The sequence below is a fragment of the Amia ocellicauda genome, unplaced genomic scaffold (genome assembly GCF_036373705.1).
Source record: "Amia ocellicauda isolate fAmiCal2 unplaced genomic scaffold, fAmiCal2.hap1 HAP1_SCAFFOLD_174, whole genome shotgun sequence".
Classification (NCBI taxonomy): Eukaryota; Metazoa; Chordata; class Actinopteri; order Amiiformes; family Amiidae; genus Amia; species Amia ocellicauda.
In genome coordinates this window covers 75,922-99,547 of record NW_027102737.1, presented here as the reverse complement: position 1 = coordinate 99,547, position 23,626 = coordinate 75,922, and the positions used below count along the sequence as shown (strand labels likewise).

General features: G+C 44.9%; 4 non-coding genes across 4 annotated transcripts; all 4 read right to left on the bottom strand.

Moving 5' to 3' along the window:
* Positions 1-758: 758 nt before the first annotated feature.
* Positions 759-830, bottom strand: trnaq-uug (transfer RNA glutamine (anticodon UUG)). Its single transcript has one exon. It is a non-coding gene; the product is annotated as a tRNA-Gln (tRNA).
* Positions 831-6,651: 5,821 nt separating this feature from the next.
* Positions 6,652-6,723, bottom strand: trnaq-cug (transfer RNA glutamine (anticodon CUG)). Its single transcript has one exon. It is a non-coding gene; the product is annotated as a tRNA-Gln (tRNA).
* Positions 6,724-17,433: 10,710 nt separating this feature from the next.
* On the bottom strand, positions 17,434-17,505 carry trnaq-cug (transfer RNA glutamine (anticodon CUG)). The gene has a single exon. It is a non-coding gene; the product is annotated as a tRNA-Gln (tRNA).
* A 5,821-nt stretch (positions 17,506-23,326) lies between these two features.
* Positions 23,327-23,398, bottom strand: trnaq-cug (transfer RNA glutamine (anticodon CUG)). Its single transcript has one exon. It is a non-coding gene; the product is annotated as a tRNA-Gln (tRNA).
* Positions 23,399-23,626: the final 228 nt, after the last annotated feature.

Here is a 23,626-nt window from a genome sequence, read left to right as displayed (position 1 = left end):
CCCCCTCCCCGACCCAGCCCCAGACAACCCGATCACTTCGCTGACTGCAGGAGTCAGCTCAGCATGGGGAAACTCTTCAGAAAAACCTCTTACAAAACTGTCAAAGACACATTCAGAAAGAAAGAAAGAAAGAACGAAAAAAGTAGAGGAGAAAAACCACAAACAAACCTGGCAGCAGCAAACATGCACACCTGCACCTCCACACTCACTCCCAACAATCACAGCGGCAGACAGCAAATGTCGATAGTCAATAGTCGATAGATAGATAGATAGATAGATAGATAGATGAGTGAGTCAGTGACAGTGCAGAATCAAATGTCTGGTTGTTACAATAAAAGACATCCTCTTCTATATAGATCGGAGAAAACCAGTGGCCGCGAATCAAGCAAAGGAATCCCGAGTGGCAGGCGAGACCTCTACCACTGTAGAGATAGAGATAGATAGATGAGTGAGTGACAGTGCAGACACAAATGTCTGGTTGTTACAATAATAGCCATCCTCTTCTATATAGATCGGGGAAAACCATTATTTCCAAGAAGGGTTCAACACAGGCACCTTCTCCGTTAAAGCCGCGCAGTCGCCACCAGGGGGCCCCAGGCCTCGGTGTTTCAGGAAGGTGAACGCAGCACGCCAACCCGGAGGTCTCGCCACTTCGTCTCCAAGCCTCCCAAGAAGAACGTAAACGGCCCTGATAACAGACACAGGCCCTCACCCAGGGAGACCACCGCTTTGCCGCCGCTGCCCCAGCCATGGGGCCCAGGTCCCACCGAGACTTGAACTCGGATCGCTGGATTCAAAGTCCAGAGTGCTAACCATTACACCATGGAACCAAGCTTGATGCTCACACTCACGCCAAAGGTTTCTTCTCTACGCACACGTCTCGCTCTGTCGCACGGCCAGGTCCCGAGTGAGCCAAGTTGCGCCCAGAGTGCTGTCTGTGGTGGGTCACTTGCGGCGGGCCTTCCTGGTGACAATGAGATATGCAGTTGCATCTAGGTGTGGTGTCCTGTCCTCTTGGCTTCCTTTGGCAAATATCCAGCCTGGCAAGTGTTGTCTTCCTGAGGAAAGGCAAGCAATGCAATCAAGGAATTCCTGGAACTCTGAGAGATGTTTTTGCTGTTGACGACGTGTCACTTTAGAACAGGACAACATGCATCTCTACTTGACTTGGCACAATCTGTGAGGGTTGGGCCAACACAACCTACGCAATGTGTCCACACATTTGCTCGTGTCTTGAAATACTTGGAATGACCTGTGACCCCATGCCATGCAGAAGTCCACAGCTATGCGGGTCAGCATGCACTGCTCCTCATCCCCAATGTGCCACTTGTAAGAACTGTGTAAAAAGCGACATAGAACGTGATCAGCAAAGAAACACAATTCTCCTGAGAACGGATTTTCTAGGTATCGTCTCACCTGAATGGCAACAGGCTGCTAAAACTATTATCACACGCACATTGCATGTTAAAGTATGTCAGTAAGGGAGTAATTAAAAGGGCAAATGTGTGAAGTGCAAGGAGTGGCCTTTAGTCGCAAGGTAAAAAAGTAGACAGACAAACTAAAAAATGACTTGATACAAATCATTTATTTAGTGCAGACAGACCGCGACCAGACACAATAAACTATTCGCACTCAATATAAATTCACAGCAAAATAGGTTCAGTTCACAATATCCTATAACAAGCTCTATTCAACGAATCGGTTAAACGTTACAAAGGGCATTACACTTGTTGAAAAACAATAGCACACGGATCGAACATGCTATCCTCGCTGTTTTATTCGATTTGATTAGACGACTGAAATGTTTTGTGTGCGGACTGAAAGCACACCTTAGCCGAGCACGATCACAATCTATATCCACAGTTAATTTAAGCAGTATCATATTGTAACCGTTTCAGTTTGTTATCAACCCTTCCGGATCCAAAACCAGGAGTCAGACACCCTTTTCGGTAGACACGCTGTTGACTTCTCACAAGCCCCATCCGCCTTCACAAAGGCAGTGCTAGCAGTGGAAAGAAGGAAGAACTGCAGGAGAAACGCCTGGGGCTATTTAGAGCCCGATTACTCATGTAGCGTTATGTTGGGAACAGAGTCCCTGATAAGAGCATTTGGGCTCTGAGCTGAAGCACTGATCTAAAGAAGACCTCTCCCCCCCCAAAGTTATCAGATTTCCTTAGCTCATCAGCTTGGAACTGGTTTGCATCAAAGTGACAGTTTTGGGGAGGATGGCACCAAGAAGAGGCCAAATAGTTTGGAATTCTGCTATGAGATGTCTGGAGAAAGGGGCCTGTAGGTGATAAAAACTCTTTGAAGTGGACGAGAGCCGAAATCCCGACATAGAGCTACGAACCCGGGCCAACCGGCATTTCCAAAAGATGGCATGGATTGACATCAGTCATAAATCAAGCCCCCCTCCAATAGGACACTGGGGGCTGAAACCGAAATCCAATCTCAAGAACTCAGGAACCAATCACCTATTGATCTGACAGACTATAAGGAACAGCGGACGGTCTTTCTCTCTCTCTCTCTCACCTGAACCAGTAACTCGCTGCCACAGCTCAACCTGTAGCTCTGTTGCCAGAACCGGAACCAGAAACCAACCAAGTCTTTGCCGGCAACAGAAGAGTTAAACTGGGAGAAGGAGATTGAGCCGTACGAAGAATTCTTTTAAAGGACTTTATTAAATAAAGAACTTTACAGACTGCGCTGCCCGCCTGTGCCCACCTGATCAGTGGAGTGAATACAGCTGGACAATTGACTAAGTCGACTGTATACGAAAGTGTCAGTCATTTAAATAGCTATTTGAGTCTTAAGAAACTTGACCCTTGGAACAAACAGGGCCCTGCTTTCCTCAAAGAAGATTTTGTGCACAACCTTGGAGCCTTCAAACCAGTGGAAAATCTGTTTGGAAACGACACTACTTTCGAGAAACCCCAATTTCCAGGTGCATCGACTGAGTGGAAGTTCTTGGACAAAGCCGAACCGGACTGCCTTTGTTCCAAACCACACGGACCTCGTGCCGTGTGCTGTTATCTGAGCCCGAAGCCAGAGAGGCCTCTCTGCGACGAAGTTCAGATAAGTTTAACAGTTTGGAGTTCATGATTCATGACATTTGAGAAATCAATTAGAAATGTTAATCTGTGATTCATAACTCTAGAATGTGTAATATCATTTAGTTTTCTTAAATATAAATGTGTGTTGCATTAAACTGTTTTGTTGATAATTTTAGAAATAAAATCTGTCAACGTCGAGAAATATCTTCTCATTCCTGTTTAACTGTTTAGTCTGAAATTGACACAAGTTAATAGACATTAGATTATTGGTGGCCCTGCCTATCCTAAATCATTGAATAATAATCAGTTAAGGGAAAGTGTGGTAACAAGTAATGATAGGATCTTTCTCGGCACCTAAACGTAAATGAGACTGATATATATATAACGAGAAGTTACCTGACATAAATACTAACCTGCGTAGTTATTTAATGTCTGACTAATAATACTAACGAGAGACTCACCTTCGTCTTACTAACCGGTATTGTAGTCAATGTGTTTATAACCTTTTTTGTTAATCGATTTGTGTTATCATATGAAATCCCATGGTCTTTGATTTGGTCACGGAAGTGATTTGTTGATCTAGAGTTGAATTTTAATTAGTTCTTCCCTTTTGTATAATTAGTGTAGTGCTACATTTAGTCTTTGTTTTGAATAAATTTGACAATTTATATCTTTGGAATTGGTGTCTGCGTCCAATTATTACAGAAATTGAGTTCTACAAGATTCCAGGATTCGTGATATGGTGACACTATAAATTCACTTCTTTACTTGAAATTTATAAGTGTACCTTACGCTACAATGTTTAACTTGTGAAAATGAGCCTCATTTTAACTGGGCTGAGGAATGTGTGGCTGCTGTTGCAGACTTGCTGGAGTCAGAGGAGGCCCTTCGGGATCAGGGTTGAAAACCACTGCAGGCTATCATAGAAAAAGCTTAATTTCGAAGGATGTTCTGCAGGGTATGATTAAGTCACTTTGAGTGGCTAACTTACGGATAGTGTCATGTTTGGACAGCAGAACTTGTTAACTTGCAAACCGCATCAAAATGGTCTGAAGCTTTCACTTTGAAACAGTTCAAATACTTATTATGGGGCCAAGCAACACATTTGCTGGAAGCCTTTTGTTATTGTTTAGATTTTATTTTCTATTCCTCCAAAACGCATCTTCTCTGAAAATAATGATGCATAGGATGTGTGACCTGCTGTATAAAGTTGTGTTCAGGGTTGTTCAAGAAAAGTGCATTGTTTATATCGTTTGGCCATGTTGGATTGGTCAGAAATAATTTGTGTGCAGTGTAATATATTTTTGTTAAGTAACAGTGTACAAGCAAACTCTCAGTTGAAAATAATTCCTTCTGAAGTTTTTTATTTTATTATTATTTTACTTTTATGGTTGAGTTTTAAGGAGACACTTCTTAGTAGATTTGTGTTCAGTGCAGAACCTTGTAACTCCAATGTCATAAAAAACAAACAAATGAAAAACAATATAGGCAGTCACAGTAACTTGTCAGCTTAAACTGGCTTGGTCAAGCTGCCTCCCTTCTTGAGCTTAAGTTGCTTGACTGGTATACTGGTTTTTCCAGTTTTTCCTCTTTTGTTTCTGGGAGCAACACAGGTGCTTTTGAGTTGCGGGGGTGACTTCAGGATCTCTAGGTAGCACACTGTTTTAGGCAGGCTCCTTTGAGCATCTCCTGGGAGCACACTGACTCATCAAGGCTCAGGAGCTGGACTCCGTTTTTTAGCAGAAGCACCGTCCTCAGATTTGCGAATGCGTTTCTTCCCAGGCACTTTAAAAACCCTGCTGTCCTGACCAGGATCCGTCCCCACTTCCATTCCCGTGTCCCACACACTGCTCAGTGTTGTCTTCACAGTCTCCATCTTTTCAGTCTGGTCACCAGCCCTCTCGCTGCTCACCCCCACTCCACTACCTGATGCCCCGTCCTGCTGCTGTATACTGCCATCCAGTCCAGTTAAACGGCTGTCATCCGTACTGTCTGATGCTCCACAAACATTAGCTGACACACCGCTAACACCTGGGACCTCCACAGTCGGCACGGTACCGCCGCGGTCGGAAGTCCTCTCAGCGCCCACACTCTCCTGTACCTTGACCTCCAGACCCTCACTCTCTTCAACAGCCTCCCCCGCAGCCCCTCTTCTCGCCTCCTCTGCCACTTCGGCTGCTCCGCTAGTAGGGCGGCCGGGCTGCTCACCACTCCCCGACCTGGCCTGCTTGGGCTGACCCCCCCGTCGACTGGGACCAGCACCCTCATCCTGATCCTTCTCGGGGCAATGCCTAACAGTGTGGCCTTCATTACCGCAGTTGAAGCACTTCATAGAATCAGATGTGACAAAGACAACATAATCATTGCCATCAACCTTGAACTTAAGCACAATGTTCAGATCCCCATTTATGTCATTCAAAATCATGAATACCTGCCTTCTGAACGAAACAACATGTTTCAACTGCTGTGACTTACACCCCAGCGGTATACGTTTCAAACCCGACATTATCCACCCATGTCTCGCCAGTTCCCTCTCTAATAGGTCGTTTGACAGAAAACGAGGGACATTAGACAAAGTAACTCTCCTGGCCGGAGCTGCTAGTGGGGTGACATTGATCAAAACACCACCGATCACTATACCAGTCTCAACGATACGCGAGACCAACTCAATGCTGCTCAGAAACAGCACAACAGACCCGCTCATACGAGCTGCCGACTTTATATTTTCACAACCGACAACTTGCCCGATCGCCAGAACACACTCCTCCACGGGCAAAAACTCATCAGAGGTCACTTTAACGCCATGCCGACGTGTTAAAGTCTCGAATAAAAAACTCTGATTCCCCCCCTCCCCGACCCAGCCCCAGACATCCCGATCGCTTCGCTGACTGCAGGAGTCAGCTCAGCATGGGGAAACTCTTCAGAAAAACCTCTTACAAAACTGTCAAAGACACATTCAGAAAGAAAGAAAGAAAGAACGAAAAAAGTAGAGGAGAAAAACCACAAACAAACCTGGCAGCAGCAAACATGCACACCTGCACCTCCACACTCACTCCCAACAATCACAGCGGCAGACAGCAAATGTCGATAGTCAATAGTCGATAGATAGATAGATAGATAGATAGATGAGTGAGTGAGTGACAGTGCAGAATCAAATGTCTGGTTGTTACAATAAAAGACATCCTCTTCTATATAGATCGGAGAAAACCAGTGGCCGCGAATCAAGCAAAGGAATCCCGAGTGGCAGGCGAGACCTCTACCACTGTAGAGATAGAGATAGATAGATGAGTGAGTGACAGTGCAGACACAAATGTCTGGTTGTTACAATAATAGCCATCCTCTTCTATATAGATCGGGGAAAACCATTATTTCCAAGAAGGGTTCAACACAGGCACCTTCTCCGTTAAAGCCACGCAGTCGCCACCAGGGGGCCCCAGGCCTCGGTGTTTCAGGAAGGTGAACGCAGCACGCCAACCCGGAGGTCTCGCCACTTCGTCTCCAAGCCTCCCAAGAAGAACGTAAACGGCCCTGATCGCAGACACAGGCCCTCACCCAGGGAGACCACCGCTTTGCCGCCGCTGCCCCAGCCATGGGGCCCAGGTCCCACCGAGACTTGAACTCGGATCGCTGGATTCAGAGTCCATAGTGCTAACCATTACACCATGGAACCAAGCTTGATGCTTGTGCTAAAGGTCTCTGCTCTACGCACACGTCTCGCTCTGTCGCACGGCCAGGTCCCGAGTGAGCCAAGTTGCGCCCAGAGTGCTGTCTGTGGTGGGTCACTTGCGGCGGGCCTTCCTGGTGACAATGAGATATGCAGTTGCATCTAGGTGTGGTGTCCTGTCCTCTTGGCTTCCTTTGGCAAATATCCAGCCTGGCAAGTGTTGTCTTCCTGAGGAAAGGCAAGCAATGCAATCAAGGAATTCCTGGAACTCTGAGAGATGTTTTTGCTGTTGACGACGTGTCACTTTAGAACAGGACAACATGCATCTCTACTTGACTTGGCACAATCTGTGAGGGTTGGGCCAACACAACCTACGCAATGTGTCCACACATTTGCTCGTGTCTTGAAATACTTGGAATGACCTGTGACCCCATGCCATGCAGAAGTCCACAGCTATGCGGGTCAGCATGCACTGCTCCTCATCCCCAATGTGCCACTTGTAAGAACTGTGTAAAAAGCGACATAGAACGTGATCAGCAAAGAAACACAATTCTCCTGAGAACGGATTTTCTAGGTATCGTCTCACCTGAATGGCAACAGGCTGCTAAAACTATTATCACACGCACATTGCATGTTAAAGTATGTCAGTAAGGGAGTAATTAAAAGGGCAAATGTGTGAAGTGCAAGGAGTGGCCTTTAGTCGCAAGGTAAAAAAGTAGACAGACAAACTAAAAAATGACTTGATACAAATCATTTATTTAGTGCAGACAGACCGCGACCAGACACAATAAACTATTCGCACTCAATATAAATTCACAGCAAAATAGGTTCAGTTCACAATATCCTATAACAAGCTCTATTCAACGAATCGGTTAAACGTTACAAAGGGCATTACACTTGTTGAAAAACAATAGCACACGGATCGAACATGCTATCCTCGCTGTTTTATTCGATTTGATTAGACGACTGAAATGTTTTGTGTGCGGACTGAAAGCACACCTTAGCCGAGCACGATCACAATCTATATCCACAGTTAATTTAAGCAGTATCATATTGTAACCGTTTCAGTTTGTTATCAACCCTTCCGGATCCAAAACCAGGAGTCAGACACCCTTTTCGGTAGACACGCTGTTGACTTCTCACAAGCCCCATCCGCCTTCACAAAGGCAGTGCTAGCAGTGGAAAGAAGGAAGAACTGCAGGAGAAACGCCTGGGGCTATTTAGAGCCCGATTACTCATGTAGCGTTATGTTGGGAACAGAGTCCCTGATAAGAGCATTTGGGCTCTGAGCTGAAGCACTGATCTAAAGAAGACCTCTCCCCCCCCAAAGTTATCAGATTTCCTTAGCTCATCAGCTTGGAACTGGTTTGCATCAAAGTGACAGTTTTGGGGAGGATGGCACCAAGAAGAGGCCAAATAGTTTGGAATTCTGCTATGAGATGTCTGGAGAAAGGGGCCTGTAGGTGATAAAAACTCTTTGAAGTGGACGAGAGCCGAAATCCCGACATAGAGCTACGAACCCGGGCCAACCGGCATTTCCAAAAGATGGCATGGATTGACATCAGTCATAAATCAAGCCCCCCTCCAATAGGACACTGGGGGCTGAAACCGAAATCCAATCTCAAGAACTCAGGAACCAATCACCTATTGATCTGACAGACTATAAGGAACAGCGGACGGTCTTTCTCTCTCTCTCTCTCACCTGAACCAGTAACTCGCTGCCACAGCTCAACCTGTAGCTCTGTTGCCAGAACCGGAACCAGAAACCAACCAAGTCTTTGCCGGCAACAGAAGAGTTAAACTGGGAGAAGGAGATTGAGCCGTACGAAGAATTCTTTTAAAGGACTTTATTAAATAAAGAACTTTACAGACTGCGCTGCCCGCCTGTGCCCACCTGATCAGTGGAGTGAATACAGCTGGACAATTGACTAAGTCGACTGTATACGAAAGTGTCAGTCATTTAAATAGCTATTTGAGTCTTAAGAAACTTGACCCTTGGAACAAACAGGGCCCTGCTTTCCTCAAAGAAGATTTTGTGCACAACCTTGGAGCCTTCAAACCAGTGGAAAATCTGTTTGGAAACGACACTACTTTCGAGAAACCCCAATTTCCAGGTGCATCGACTGAGTGGAAGTTCTTGGACAAAGCCGAACCGGACTGCCTTTGTTCCAAACCACACGGACCTCGTGCCGTGTGCTGTTATCTGAGCCCGAAGCCAGAGAGGCCTCTCTGCGACGAAGTTCAGATAAGTTTAACAGTTTGGAGTTCATGATTCATGACATTTGAGAAATCAATTAGAAATGTTAATCTGTGATTCATAACTCTAGAATGTGTAATATCATTTAGTTTTCTTAAATATTAATGTGTGTTGCATTAAACTGTTTTGTTGATAATTTTAGAAATAAAATCTGTCAACGTCGAGAAATATCTTCTCATTCCTGTTTAACTGTTTAGTCTGAAATTGACACAAGTTAATAGACATTAGATTATTGGTGGCCCTGCCTATCCTAAATCATTGAATAATAATCAGTTAAGGGAAAGTGTGGTAACAAGTAATGATAGGATCTTTCTCGGCACCTAAACGTAAATGAGACTGATATATATATAACGAGAAGTTACCTGACATAAATTCTAACCTGCGTAGTTATTTAATGTCTGACTAATAATACTAACGAGAGACTCACCTTCGTCTTACTAACCGGTATTGTAGTCAATGTGTTTATAACCTTTTTTGTTAATCGATTTGTGTTATCATATGAAATCCCATGGTCTTTGATTTGGTCACGGAAGTGATTTGTTGATCTAGAGTTGAATTTTAATTAGTTCTTCCCTTTTGTATAATTAGTGTAGTGCTACATTTAGTCTTTGTTTTGAATAAATTTGACAATTTATATCTTTGGAATTGGTGTGTGCGTCCAATTATTACAGAAATTGAGTTCTACAAGATTCCAGGATTCGTGATAAGGTGACACTATAAATTCACTTCTTTACTTGAAATTTATAAGTGTACCTTACGCTACAATGTTTAACTTGTGAAAATGAGCCTCATTTTAACTGGGCTGAGGAATGTGTGGCTGCTGTTGCAGACTTGCTGGAGTCAGAGGAGGCCCTTCGGGATCAGGGTTGAAAACCACTGCAGGCTATCATAGAAAAAGCTTAATTTTGAAGGATGTTCTGCAGGGTATGATTAAGTCACTTTGAGTGGCTAACTTACGGATAGTGTCATGTTTGGACAGCAGAACTTGTTAACTTGCAAACCGCATCAAAATGGTCTGAATCTTTCACTTTGAAACAGTTCAAATACTTATTATGGGGCCAAGCAACACATTTGCTGGAAGCCTTTTGTTATTGTTTAGATTTTATTTTCTATTCCTCCAAAACGCATCTTCTCTGAAAATAATGATGCATAGGATGTGTGACCTGCTGTATAAAGTTGTGTTCAGGGTTGTTCAAGAAAAGTGCATTGTTTATATCGTTTGGCCATGTTGGATTGGTCAGAAATAATTTGTGTGCAGTGTAATATATTTTTGTTAAGTAACAGTGTACAAGCAAATTCTCAGTTGAAAATAATTCCTTCTGAAGTTTTTTATTTTATTATTATTTTACTTTTATGGTTGAGTTTTAAGGAGACACTTCTTAGTAGATTTGTGTTCAGTGCAGAACCTTGTAACTCCAATGTCATAAAAAACAAACAAATGAAAAACAATATAGGCAGTCACAGTAACTTGTCAGCTTAAACTGGCTTGGTCAAGCTGCCTCCCTTCTTGAGCTTAAGTTGCTTGACTGGTATACTGGTTTTTCCAGTTTTTCCTCTTTTGTTTCTGGGAGCAACACAGGTGCTTTTGAGTATTGCTCTACAGCCTGCGGGGGTGACTTCAGGATCTCTAGGTAGCACACTGTTTTAGGCAGGCTCCTTTGAGCATCTCCTGGGAGCACACTGACTCATCAAGGCTCAGGAGCTGGACTCCGTTTTTTAGCAGAAGCACCGTCCTCAGATTTGCGAATGCGTTTCTTCCCAGGCACTTTAAAAACCCTGCTGTCCTGACCAGGATCCGTCCCCACTTCCATTCCCGTGTCCCACACACTGCTCAGTGTTGTCTTCACAGTCTCCATCTTTTCAGTCTGGTCACCAGCCCTCTCGCTGCTCACCCCCACTCCACTACCTGATGCCCCGTCCTGCTGCTGTATACTGCCATCCAGTCCAGTTAAACGGCTGTCATCCGTACTGTCTGATGCTCCACAAACATTAGCTGACACACCGCTAATACCTGGGACCTCCACAGTCGGCACGGTACCGCCGCGGTCGGAAGTCCTCTCAGCGCCCACACTCTCCTGTACCTGGACCTCCAGACCCTCACTCTCTTCAACAGCCTCCCCCGCAGCCCCTCTTCTCGCCTCCTCTGCCACTTCGGCTGCTCCGCTAGTAGGGCGGCCGGGCTGCTCACCACTCCCCGACCTGGCCTGGTTGGGCTGACCCCCCCGTCGACTGGGACCAGCACCCTCATCCTGATCCTTCTCGGGGCAATGCCTAACAGTGTGGCCTTCATTACCGCAGTTGAAGCACTTCATAGAATCAGATGTGACAAAGACAACATAATCATTGCCATCAACCTTGAACTTAAGCACAATGTTCAGATCCCCATTTATGTCATTCAAAATCATGAATACCTGCCTTCTGAACGAAACAACATGTTTCAACTGCTGTGACTTACACCCCAGCGGTATACGTTTCAAACCCAACATTATCCACCCATGTCTCGCCAGTTCCCTCTCTAATAGGTCGTTTGACAGAAAACGAGGGACATTAGACAAAGTAACTCTCCTGGCCGGAGCTGCTAGTGGGGTGACATTGATCAAAACACCACCGATCACTATACCAGTCTCAACGATACGCGAGACCAACTCAATGCTGCTCAGAAACAGCACAACAGACCCGCTCATACGAGCTGCCGACTTTATATTTTCACAACCGACAACTTGCCCGATCGCCAGAACACACTCCTCCAGGGGCAAAAACTCATCAGAGGTCACTTTAACGCCATGCCGACGTGTTAAAGTCTCGAATAAAAAACTCTGATTCCCCCCCTCCCCGACCCAGCCCCAGACATCCCGATCACTTCACTGACTGCAGGAGTCAGCTCAGCATGGGGAAACTCTTCAGAAAAACCTCTTACAAAACTGTCAAAGACACATTCAGAAAGAAAGAAAGAAAGAACGAAAAAAGTAGAGGAGAAAAACCACAAACAAACCTGGCAGCAGCAAACATGCACACCTGCACCTCCACACTCACTCCCAACAATCACAGCGGCAGACAGCAAATGTCGATAGTCAATAGTCGATAGATAGATAGATAGATAGATAGATGAGTGAGTGAGTGACAGTGCAGAATCAAATGTCTGGTTGTTACAATAAAAGACATCCTCTTCTATATAGATCGGAGAAAACCAGTGGTATAGGTATCTAGGTATCTAGGTATCGTCTCACCTGAATGGCAACAGGCTGCTAAAACTATTATCACACGCACATTGCATGTTAAAGTATGTCAGTAAGGGAGTAATTAAAAGGGCAAATGTGTGAAGTGCAAGGAGTGGCCTTTAGTCGCAAGGTAAAAAAGTAGACAGACAAACTAAAAAATGACTTGATACAAATCATTTATTTAGTGCAGACAGACCGCGACCAGACACAATAAACTATTCGCACTCAATATAAATTCACAGCAAAATAGGTTCAGTTCACAATATCCTATAACAAGCTCTATTCAACGAATCGGTTAAACGTTACAAAGGGCATTACACTTGTTGAAAAACAATAGCACACGGATCGAACATGCTATCCTCGCTGTTTTATTCGATTTGATTAGACGACTGAAATGTTTTGTGTGCGGACTGAAAGCACACCTTAGCCGAGCACGATCACAATCTATATCCACAGTTAATTTAAGCAGTATCATATTGTAACCGTTTCAGTTTGTTATCAACCCTTCCGGATCCAAAACCAGGAGTCAGACACCCTTTTCGGTAGACACGCTGTTGACTTCTCACAAGCCCCATCCGCCTTCACAAAGGCAGTGCTAGCAGTGGAAAGAAGGAAGAACTGCAGGAGAAACGCCTGGGGCTATTTAGAGCCCGATTACTCATGTAGCGTTATGTTGGGAACAGAGTCCCTGATAAGAGCATTTGGGCTCTGAGCTGAAGCACTGATCTAAAGAAGACCTCTCCCCCCCCAAAGTTATCAGATTTCCTTAGCTCATCAGCTTGGAACTGGTTTGCATCAAAGTGACAGTTTTGGGGAGGATGGCACCAAGAAGAGGCCAAATAGTTTGGAATTCTGCTATGAGATGTCTGGAGAAAGGGGCCTGTAGGTGATAAAAACTCTTTGAAGTGGACGAGAGCCGAAATCCCGACATAGAGCTACGAACCCGGGCCAACCGGCATTTCCAAAAGATGGCATGGATTGACATCAGTCATAAATCAAGCCCCCCTCCAATAGGACACTGGGGGCTGAAACCGAAATCCAATCTCAAGAACTCAGGAACCAATCACCTATTGATCTGACAGACTATAAGGAACAGCGGACGGTCTTTCTCTCTCTCTCTCTCACCTGAACCAGTAACTCGCTGCCACAGCTCAACCTGTAGTTCTGTTGCCAGAACCGGAACCAGAAACCAACCAAGTCATTGCCGGCAACAGAAGAGTTAAACTGGGAGAAGGAGATTGAGCCGTACGAAGAATTCTTTTAAAGGACTTTATTAAATAAAGAACTTTACAGACTGCGCTGCCCGCCTGTGCCCACCTGATCAGTGGAGTGAATACAGCTGGACAATTGACTAAGTCGACTGTATACGAAAGTGTCAGTCATTTAAATAGTTATTTGAGTCTTAAGAAACTTGACCCTTGGAACAAACAGGGCCCTACTTTCCTCAAAGAAGATTTTGTGCACAACCTTGGAGCCTTCAAACCAGTGGAAATTCTGTTTGAAAACGACACTACTTTCGAGAAACCCCAATTTCCAGGTGCATCGACTGAGTGGAAGTTCTTGGACAAAGCCGAACCGGACTGCCTTTGTTCCAAACCACACGGACCTCGTGCCGTGTGCTGTTATCTGAGCCCGAAGCCAGAGAGGCCTCTCTGCGATGAAGTTCAGATAAGTTTAACAGTTTGGAGTTCATGATTCATGACATTTGAGAAATCAATTAGAAATGTTAATCTGTGATTCATAACTCTAGAATGTGTAATATCATTTAGTTTTCTTAAATATAAATGTGTGTTGCATTAAACTGTTTTGTTGATAATTTTAGAAATAAAATCTGTCAACGTCGAGAAATATCTTCTCATTCCTGTTTAACTGTTTAGTCTGAAATTGACACAAGTTAATAGACATTAGATTATTGGTGGCCCTGCCTATCCTAAATCATTGAATAATAATCAGTTAAGGGAAAGTGTGGTAACAAGTAATGATAGGATCTTTCTCGGCACCTAAACGTAAATGAGACTGATATATATATAACGAGAAGTTACCTGACATAAATACTAACCTGCGTAGTTATTTAATGTCTGACTAATAATACTAACGAGAGACTCACCTTCGTCTTACTAACCGGTATTGTAGTCAATGTGTTTATAACCTTTTTTGTTAATCGATTTGTGTTATCATATGAAATCCCATGGTCTTTGATTTGGTCACGGAAGTGATTTGTTGATCTAGAGTTGAATTTTAATTAGTTCTTCCCTTTTGTATAATTAGTGTAGTGCTACATTTAGTCTTTGTTTTGAATAAATTTGACAATTTATATCTTTGGAATTGGTGTCTGCGTCCAATTATTACAGAAATTGAGTTCTACAAGATTCCAGGATTCGTGATATGGTGACACTATAAATTCACTTCTTTACTTGAAATTTATAAGTGTACCTTACGCTACAATGTTTAACTTGTGAAAATGAGCCTCATTTTAACTGGGCTGAGGAATGTGTGGCTGCTGTTGCAGACTTGCTGGAGTCAGAGGAGGTCCTTCGGGATCAGGGTTGAAAACCACTGCAGGCTATCATAGAAAAAGCTTAATTTCGAAGGATGTTCTGCAGGGTATGATTAAGTCACTTTGAGTGGCTAACTTACGGATAGTGTCATGTTTGGACAGCAGAACTTGTTAACTTGCAAACTGCATCAAAATGGTCTGAAGCTTTCACTTTGAAACAGTTCAAATACTTATTATGGGGCCAAGCAACACATTTGCTGGAAGCCTTTTGTTATTGTTTAGATTTTATTTTCTATTCCTCCAAAACGCATCTTCTCTGAAAATAATGATGCATAGGATGTGTGACCTGCTGTATAAAGTTGTGTTCAGGGTTGTTCAAGAAAAGTGCATTGTTTATATCGTTTGGCCATGTTGGATTGGTCAGAAATAATTTGTGTGCAGTGTAATATATTTTTGTTAAGTAACGGTGTACAAGCAAACTCTCAGTTGAAAATAATTCCTTCTGAAGTTTTTTATTTTATTATTATTTTACTTTTATGGTTGAGTTTTAAGGAGACACTTCTTAGTAGATTTGTGTTCAGTGCAGAACCTTGTAACTCCAATGTCATAAAAAACAAACAAATGAAAAACAATATAGGCAGTCACAGTAACTTGTCAGCTTAAACTGGCTTGGTCAAGCTGCCTCCCTTCTTGAGCTTAAGTTGCTTGTCTGGTATACTGGTTTTTCCAGTTTTTCCTCTATTGTTTCTGGGAGCAACACAGGTGCTTTTGAGTATTGCTCTACAGCCTGCGGGGGTGACTTCAGGATCTCTAGGTAGCACACTGTTTTAGGCAGGCTCCTTTGAGCATCTCCTGGGAGCACACTGACTCATCAAGGCTCAGGAGCTGGACTCCGTTTTTTAGCAGAAGCACCGTCCTCAGATTTGCGAATGCGTTTCTTCCCAGGCACTTTAAAAACCCTGCTGTCCTGACCAGGATCCGTCCCCACTTCCATTCCCGTGTCCCACACACTGCTCAGTGTTGTCTTCACAGTCTCCATCTTTTCAGTCTGGTCACCAGCCCTCTCGCTGCTCACCCCCACTCCACTACCTGATGCCCCGTCCTGCTGCTGTATACTGCCATCCAGTCCAGTTAAACGGCTGTCATCCGTACTGTCTGATGCTCCACAAACATTAGCTGACACACCGCTAACACCTGGGACCTCCACAGTCGGCACGGTACCGCCGCGGTCGGAAGTCCTCTCAGCGCCCACACTCTCCTGTACCTGGACCTCCAGACCCTCACTCTCTTCAACAGCCTCCCCCGCAGCCCCTCTTCTCGCCTCCTCTGCCACTTCGGCTGCTCCGCTAGTAGGGCGGCCGGGCTGCTCACCACTCCCCGACCTGGCCTGCTTGGGCTGACCCCCCCGTCGACTGGGACCAGCACCCTCATCCTGATCCTTCTCGGGGCAATGCCTAACAGTGTGGCCTTCATTACCGCAGTTGAAGCACTTCATAGAATCAGATGTGACAAAGACAACATAATCATTGCCATCAACCTTGAACTTAAGCACAATGTTCAGATCCCCATTTATGTCATTCAAAATCATGAATACCTGCCTTCTGAACGAAACAACATGTTTCAACTGCTGTGACTTACACCCCAGCGGTATACGTTTCAAACCCGACATTATCCACCCATGTCTCGCCAGTTCCCTCTCTAATAGGTCGTTTGACAGAAAACGAGTGACATTAGACAAAGTAACTCTCCTGGCCGGAGCTGCTAGTGGGGTGACATTGATCAAAACACCACCGATCACTATACCAGTCTCAACGATACGCGAGACCAACTCAATGCTGCTCAGAAACAGCACAACAGACCTGCTCATACGAGCTGCCGACTTTATATTTTCACAACCGACAACTTGCCCGATCACCAGAACACACTCCTCCAGGGGCAAAAACTCATCAGAGGTCACTTTAACGCCATGCCGACGTGTTAAAGTCTCGAATAAAAAACTCTGATTCCCCCCCTCCCCGACCCAGCCCCAGACATCCCGATCACTTCGCTGACTGCAGGAGTCAGCTCAGCATGGGGAAACTCTTCAGAAAAACCTCTTACAAAACTGTCAAAGACACATTCAGAAAGAAAGAAAGAAAGAACGAAAAAAGTAGAGGAGAAAAACCACAAACAAACCTGGCAGCAGCAATCATGCACACCTGCACCTCCACACTCACTCCCAACAATCACAGCGGCAGACAGCAAATGTCGATAGTCAATAGTCGATAGATAGATAGATAGATGAGTGAGTGAGTGACAGTGCAGAATCAAATTGTTGTTACAATAAAAGACATCCTCTTCTATATAGATCGGAGAAAACCAGTGGCCGCGAATCAAGCAAAGGAATCCCGAGTGGCAGGCGAGACCTCTACCACTGTAGAGATAGAGATAGATAGATGAGTGAGTGACAGTGCAGACACAAATGTTGTTACAATAATAGCCATCCTCTTCTATATAGATCGGGGAAAACCATTATTTCCAAGAAGGGTTCAACACAGGCACCTTCTCCGTTAAAGCCATGCAGTCGCCACCAGGGGGCCCCAGGCCTCGGTGTTTCAGGAAGGTGAACGCAGCACGCCAACCCGGAGGTCTCGCCACTTCGTCTCCAAGCCTCCCAAGAAGAACGTAAACGGCCCTGATCGCAGACACAGGCCCTCACCCAGGGAGACCACCGCTTTGCCGCCGCTGCCCCAGCCATGGGGCCCAGGTCCCACCGAGACTTGAACTCGGATCGCTGGATTCAGAGTCCAGAGTGCTAACCATTACACCATGGAACCAAGCTTGATGCTCACATTAACGCCAAAGGTTTCTTCTCTACGCACACGTCTCGCTCTGTCGCACGGCCAGGTCCCGAGTGAGCTAAGTTGCGCCCAGAGTGCTGTCTGTGGTGGGTCACTTGCGGCGGGCCTTCCTGGTGACAATGAGATATGCAGTTGCATCTAGGTGTGGTGTCCTGTCCTCTTGGCTTCCTTTGGCAAATATCCAGCCTGGCAAGTGTTGTCTTCCTGAGGAAAGGCAAGCAATGCAATCAAGGAATTCCTGGAACTCTGAGAGATGTTTTTGCTGTTGACGACGTGTCACTTTAGAACAGGACAACATGCATCTCTACTTGACTTGGCACAATCTGTGAAGGTTGGGCCAACACAACCTACGCAATGTGTCCACACATTTGCTCGTGTCTTGAAATACTTGGAATGACCTGTGACCCCATGCCATGCAGAAGTCCACAGCTATGCGGGTCAGCATGCACTGCTCCTCATCCCCAATGTGCCACTTGTAAGAACTGTGTAAAAAGCGACATAGAACGTGATCAGCAAAGAAACACAATTCTCCTGAGAACGGATTTTCTAGGTATCGTCTCACCTGAATGGCAACAGGCTGCTAAAACTATTATCACACGCACATTGCATGTTAAAGTATGTCAGTAAGGGAGTAATTAAAAGGGCAAATGTGTGAAGTGCATGAAGTGGCCTTTAGTCGCAAGGTAAAAAAGTAGACAGACATACTAAAAAATGACTTGATACAAATCATTTATTTAGTGCAGACAGACCGAGACCAGACACAATAAACTATTCGCAGTCAATATAAATTCACAGCAAAATAGGTTCAGTTCACAATATCCTATAACAAGCTCTATTCAACGAATCGGTTAAACGTTACAAAGGGCATTACACTTGTTGAAAAACAATAGCACACGGATCGAACATGCTATCCTCGCTGTTTTATTCGATTTGATTAGACGACTGAAATGTTTTGTGTGCGGACTGAAAGCACACCTTAGCCGAGCACGATCACAATCTATATCCACAGTTAATTTAAGCAGTATCATATTGTAACCGTTTCAGTTTGTTATCAACCCTTCCGGATCCAAAACCAGGAGTCAGACACCCTTTTCGGTAGACACGCTGTTGACTTCTCACAAGCCCCATCCGCCTTCACAAAGGCAGTGCTAGCAGTGGAAAGAAGGAAGAACTGCAGGAGAAACGCCTGGGGCTATTTAGAGCCCGATTACTCATGTAGCGTTATGTTGGGAACAGAGTCCCTGATAAGAGCATTTGGGCTCTGAGCTGAAGCACTGATCTAAAGAAGACCTCTCCCCCCCCAAAGTTATCAGATTTCCTTAGCTCATCAGCTTGGAACTGGTTTGCATCAAAGTGACAGTTTTGGGGAGGATGGCACCAAGAAGAGGCCAAATAGTTTGGAATTCTGCTATGAGATGTCTGGAGAAAGGGGCCTGTAGGTGATAAAAACTCTTTGAAGTGGACGAGAGCCGAAATCCCGACATAGAGCTACGAACCCGGGCCAACCGGCATTTCCAAAAGATGGCATGGATTGACATCAGTCATAAATCAAGCCCCCCTCCAATAGGACACTGGGGGCTGAAACCGAAATCCAATCTCAAGAACTCAGGAACCAATCACCTATTGATCTGACAGACTATAAGGAACAGCGGACGGTCTTTCTCTCTCTCTCTCTCACCTGAACCAGTAACTCGCTGCCACAGCTCCACCTGTAGCTCTGTTGCCAGAACCGGAACCAGAAACCAACCAAGTCATTGCCAGCAACAGAAGAGTTAAACTGGGAGAAGGAGATTGAGCCGTACGAAGAATTCTTTTAAAGGACTTTATTAAATAAAGAACTTTACAGACTGCGCTGCCCGCCTGTGCCCACCTGATCAGTGGAGTGAATACAGCTGGACAATTGACTAAGTCGACTGTATACGAAAGTGTCAGTCATTTAAATAGCTATTTGAGTCTTAAGAAACTTGACCCTTGGAACAAACAGGGCCCTGCTTTCCTCAAAGAAGATTTTGTGCACAAACTTGGAGCCTTCAAACCAGTGGAAAATCTGTTTGGAAACGACACTACTTTCGAGAAACCCCAATTTCCAGGTGCATCGACTGAGTGGAAGTTCTTGGACAAAGCCGAACCGGACTGCCTTTGTTCCAAACCACACGGACCTCGTGCCGTGTGCTGTTATCTGAGCCCGAAGTCAGAGAGGCCTCTCTGCGACGAAGTTCAGATAAGTTTAACAGTTTGGAGTTCATGATTCATGACATTTGAGAAATCAATTAGAAATGTTAATCTGTGATTCATAACTCTAGAATGTGTAATATCATTTAGTTTTCTTAAATATAAATGTGTGTTGCATTAAACTGTTTTGTTGATAATTTTAGAAATAAAATCTGTCAACGTCGAGAAATATCTTCTCATTCCTGTTTAACTGTTTAGTCTGAAATTGACACAAGTTAATAGACATTAGATTATTGGTGGCCCTGCCTATCCTAAATCATTGAATAATAATCAGTTAAGGGAAAGTGTGGTAACAAGTAATGATAGGATCTTTCTCGGCACCTAAACGTAAATGAGACTGATATATATATAACGAGAAGTTACCTGACATAAATACTAACCTGCGTAGTTATTTAATGTCTGACTAATAATACTAACGAGAGACTCACCTTCGTCTTACTAACCGGTATTGTAGTCAATGTGTTTATAACCTTTTTTGTTAATCGAATTGTGTTATCATATGAAATCCCATGGTCTTTGATTTGGTCACGGAAGTGATTTGTTGATCTAGAGTTGAATTTTAATTAGTTCTTCCCTTTTGTATAATTAGTGTAGTGCTACATTTAGTCTTTGTTTTGAATAAATTTGACAATTTATATCTTTGGAATTGGTGTCTGCGTCCAATTATTACAGAAATTGAGTTCTACAAGATTCCAGGATTCGTGATAAGGTGACACTATAAATTCACTTCTTTACTTGAAATTTATAAGTGTACCTTACGCTACAATGTTTAACTTGTGAAAATGAGCCTCATTTTAACTGGGCTGAGGAATGTGTGGCTGCTGTTGCAGACTTGCTGGAGTCAGAGGAGGCCCTTCGGGATCAGGGTTGAAAACCACTGCAGGCTATCATAGAAAAAGCTTAATTTCGAAGGATGTTCTGCAGGGTATGATTAAGTCACTTTGAGTGGCTAACTTACGGATAGTGTCATGTTTGGACAGCAGAACTTGTTAACTTGCAAACCGCATCAAAATGGTCTGAAGCTTTCACTTTGAAACAGTTCAAATACTTATTATGGGGCCAAGCAACACATTTGCTGGAAGCCTTTTGTTATTGTTTAGATTTTATTTTCTATTCCTCCAAAACGCATCTTCTCTGAAAATAATGATGCATAGGATGTGTGACCTGCTGTATAAAGTTGTGTTCAGGGTTGTTCAAGAAAAGTGCATTGTTTATATCGTTTGGCCATGTTGGATTGGTCAGAAATAATTTGTGTGCAGTGTAATATATTTTTGTTAAGTAACAGTGTACAAGCAAACTCTCAGTTGAAAATAATTCCTTCTGAAGTTTTTTATTTTATTATTATTTTACTTTTATGGTTGAGTTTTAAGGAGACACTTCTTAGTAGATTTGTGTTCAGTGCAGAACCTTGTAACTCCAATGTCATAAAAAACAAACAAATGAAAAACAATATAGGCAGTCACAGTAACTTGTCAGCTTAAACTGGCTTGGTCAAGCTACCTCCCTTCTTGAGCTTAAGTTGCTTGACTGGTATACTGGTTTTTCCAGTTTTTCCTCTTTTGTTTCTGGGAGCAACACAGGTGCTTTTGAGATGCGGGGGTGACTTCAGGATCTCTAGGTAGCACACTGTTTTAGGCAGGCTCCTTTGAGCATCTCCTGGGAGCACACTGACTCATCAAGGCTCAGGAGCTGGACTCCGTTTTTTAGCAGAAGCACCGTCCTCAGATTTGCGAATGCGTTTCTTCCCAGGCACTTTAAAAATCCTGCTGTCCTGACCAGGATCCGTCCCCACTTCCATTCCCGTGTCCCACACACTGCTCAGTGTTGTCTTCACAGTCTCCATCTTTTCAGTCTGGTCACCAGCCCTCTCGCTGCTCACCCCCACTCCACTACCTGATGCCCCATCCTGCTGCTGTATACTGCCATCCAGTCCAGTTAAACGGCTGTCATCCGTACTGTCTGATGCTCCACAAACATTAGCTGACACACCGCTAACACCTGGGACCTCCACAGTCGGCACGGTACCGCCGCGGTCGGAAGTCCTCTCAGCGCCCACACTCTCCTGTACCTGGACCTTCAGACCCTCACTCTCTTCAACAGCCTCCCCCGCAGCCCCTCTTCTCGCCTCCTCTGCCACTTCGGCTGCTCCGCTAGTAGGGCGGCCGGGCTGCTCACCACTCCCCGACCTGGCCTGCTTGGGCTGACCCCCCCGTCGACTGGGACCAGCACCCTCATCCTGATCCTTCTCGGGGCAATGCCTAACAGTGTGGCCTTCATTACCGCAGTTGAAGCACTTCATAGAATCAGATGTGACAAAGACAACATAATCATTGCCATCAACCTTGAACTTAAGCACAATGTTCAGATCCCCATTTATGTCATTCAAAATCATGAATACCTGCCTTCTGAACGAAACAACATGTTTCAACTGCTGTGACTTACACCCCAGCGGTATACGTTTCAAACCCGACATTATCCACCCATGTCTCGCCAGTTCCCTCTCTAATAGGTCGTTTGACAGAAAACGAGGGACATTAGACAAAGTAACTCTCCTGGCCGGAGCTGCTAGTGGGGTGACATTGATCAAAACACCACCGATCACTATACCAGTCTCAACGATACGCGAGACCAACTCAATGCTGCTCAGAAACAGCACAACAGACCCGCTCATACGAGCTGCCGACTTTATATTTTCACAACCGACAACTTGCCCGATCGCCAGAACACACTCCTCCAGGGGCAAAAACTCATCAGAGGTCACTTTAACGCCATGCCGACGTGTTAAAGTCTCGAATAAAAAACTCTGATTCCCCCCCTCCCCGACTCAGCCCCAGACATCCCGATCACTTCGCTGACTGCAGGAGTCAGCTCAGCATGGGGAAACTCTTCAGAAAAACCTCTTACAAAACTGTCAAAGACACATTCAGAAAGAAAGAAAGAAAGAACGAAAAAAGTAGAGGAGAAAAACCACAAACAAACCTGGCAGCAGCAAACATGCACACCTGCACCTCCACACTCACTCCCAACAATCACAGCGGCAGACAGCAAATGTCGATAGTCAATAGTCGATAGATAGATAGATAGATAGATAGATGAGTGAGTGAGTGACAGTGCAGAATCAAATGTCTGGTTGTTACAATAAAAGACATCCTCTTCTATATAGATCGGAGAAAACCAGTGGCCGCGAATCAAGCAAAGGAATCCCGAGTGGCAGGCGAGACCTCTACCACTGTAGAGATAGAGATAGATAGATGAGTGAGTGACAGTGCAGACACAAATGTCTGGTTGTTACAATAATAGCCATCCTCTTCTATATAGATCGGGGAAAACCATTATTTCCAAGAAGGGTTCAACACAGGCACCTTCTCCGTTAAAGCCACGCAGTCGCCACCAGGGGGCCCCAGGCCTCGGTGTTTCAGGAAGGTGAACGCAGCACACCAACCCGGAGGTCTCGCCACTTCGTCTCCAAGCCTCCCAAGAAGAACGTAAACGGCCCTGATCGCAGACACAGGCCCTCACCCAGGGAGACCACCGCTTTGCCGCCGCTGCCCCAGCCATGGGGCCCAGGTCCCACCGAGACTTGAACTCGGATCGCTGGATTCAGAGTCCAGAGTGCTAACCATTACACCATGGAACCAAGCTTGATGCTTGTGCTAAAGGTCTCTGCTCTACGCACACGTCTCGCTCTGTCGCACGGCCAGGTCCCGAGTGAGCCAAGTTGCGCCCAGAGTGCTGTCTGTGGTGGGTCACTTGCGGCGGGCCTTCCTGGTGACAATGAGATATGCAGTTGCATCTAGGTGTGGTGTCCTGTCCTCTTGGCTTCCTTTGGCAAATATCCAGCCTGGCAAGTGTTGTCTTCCTGAGG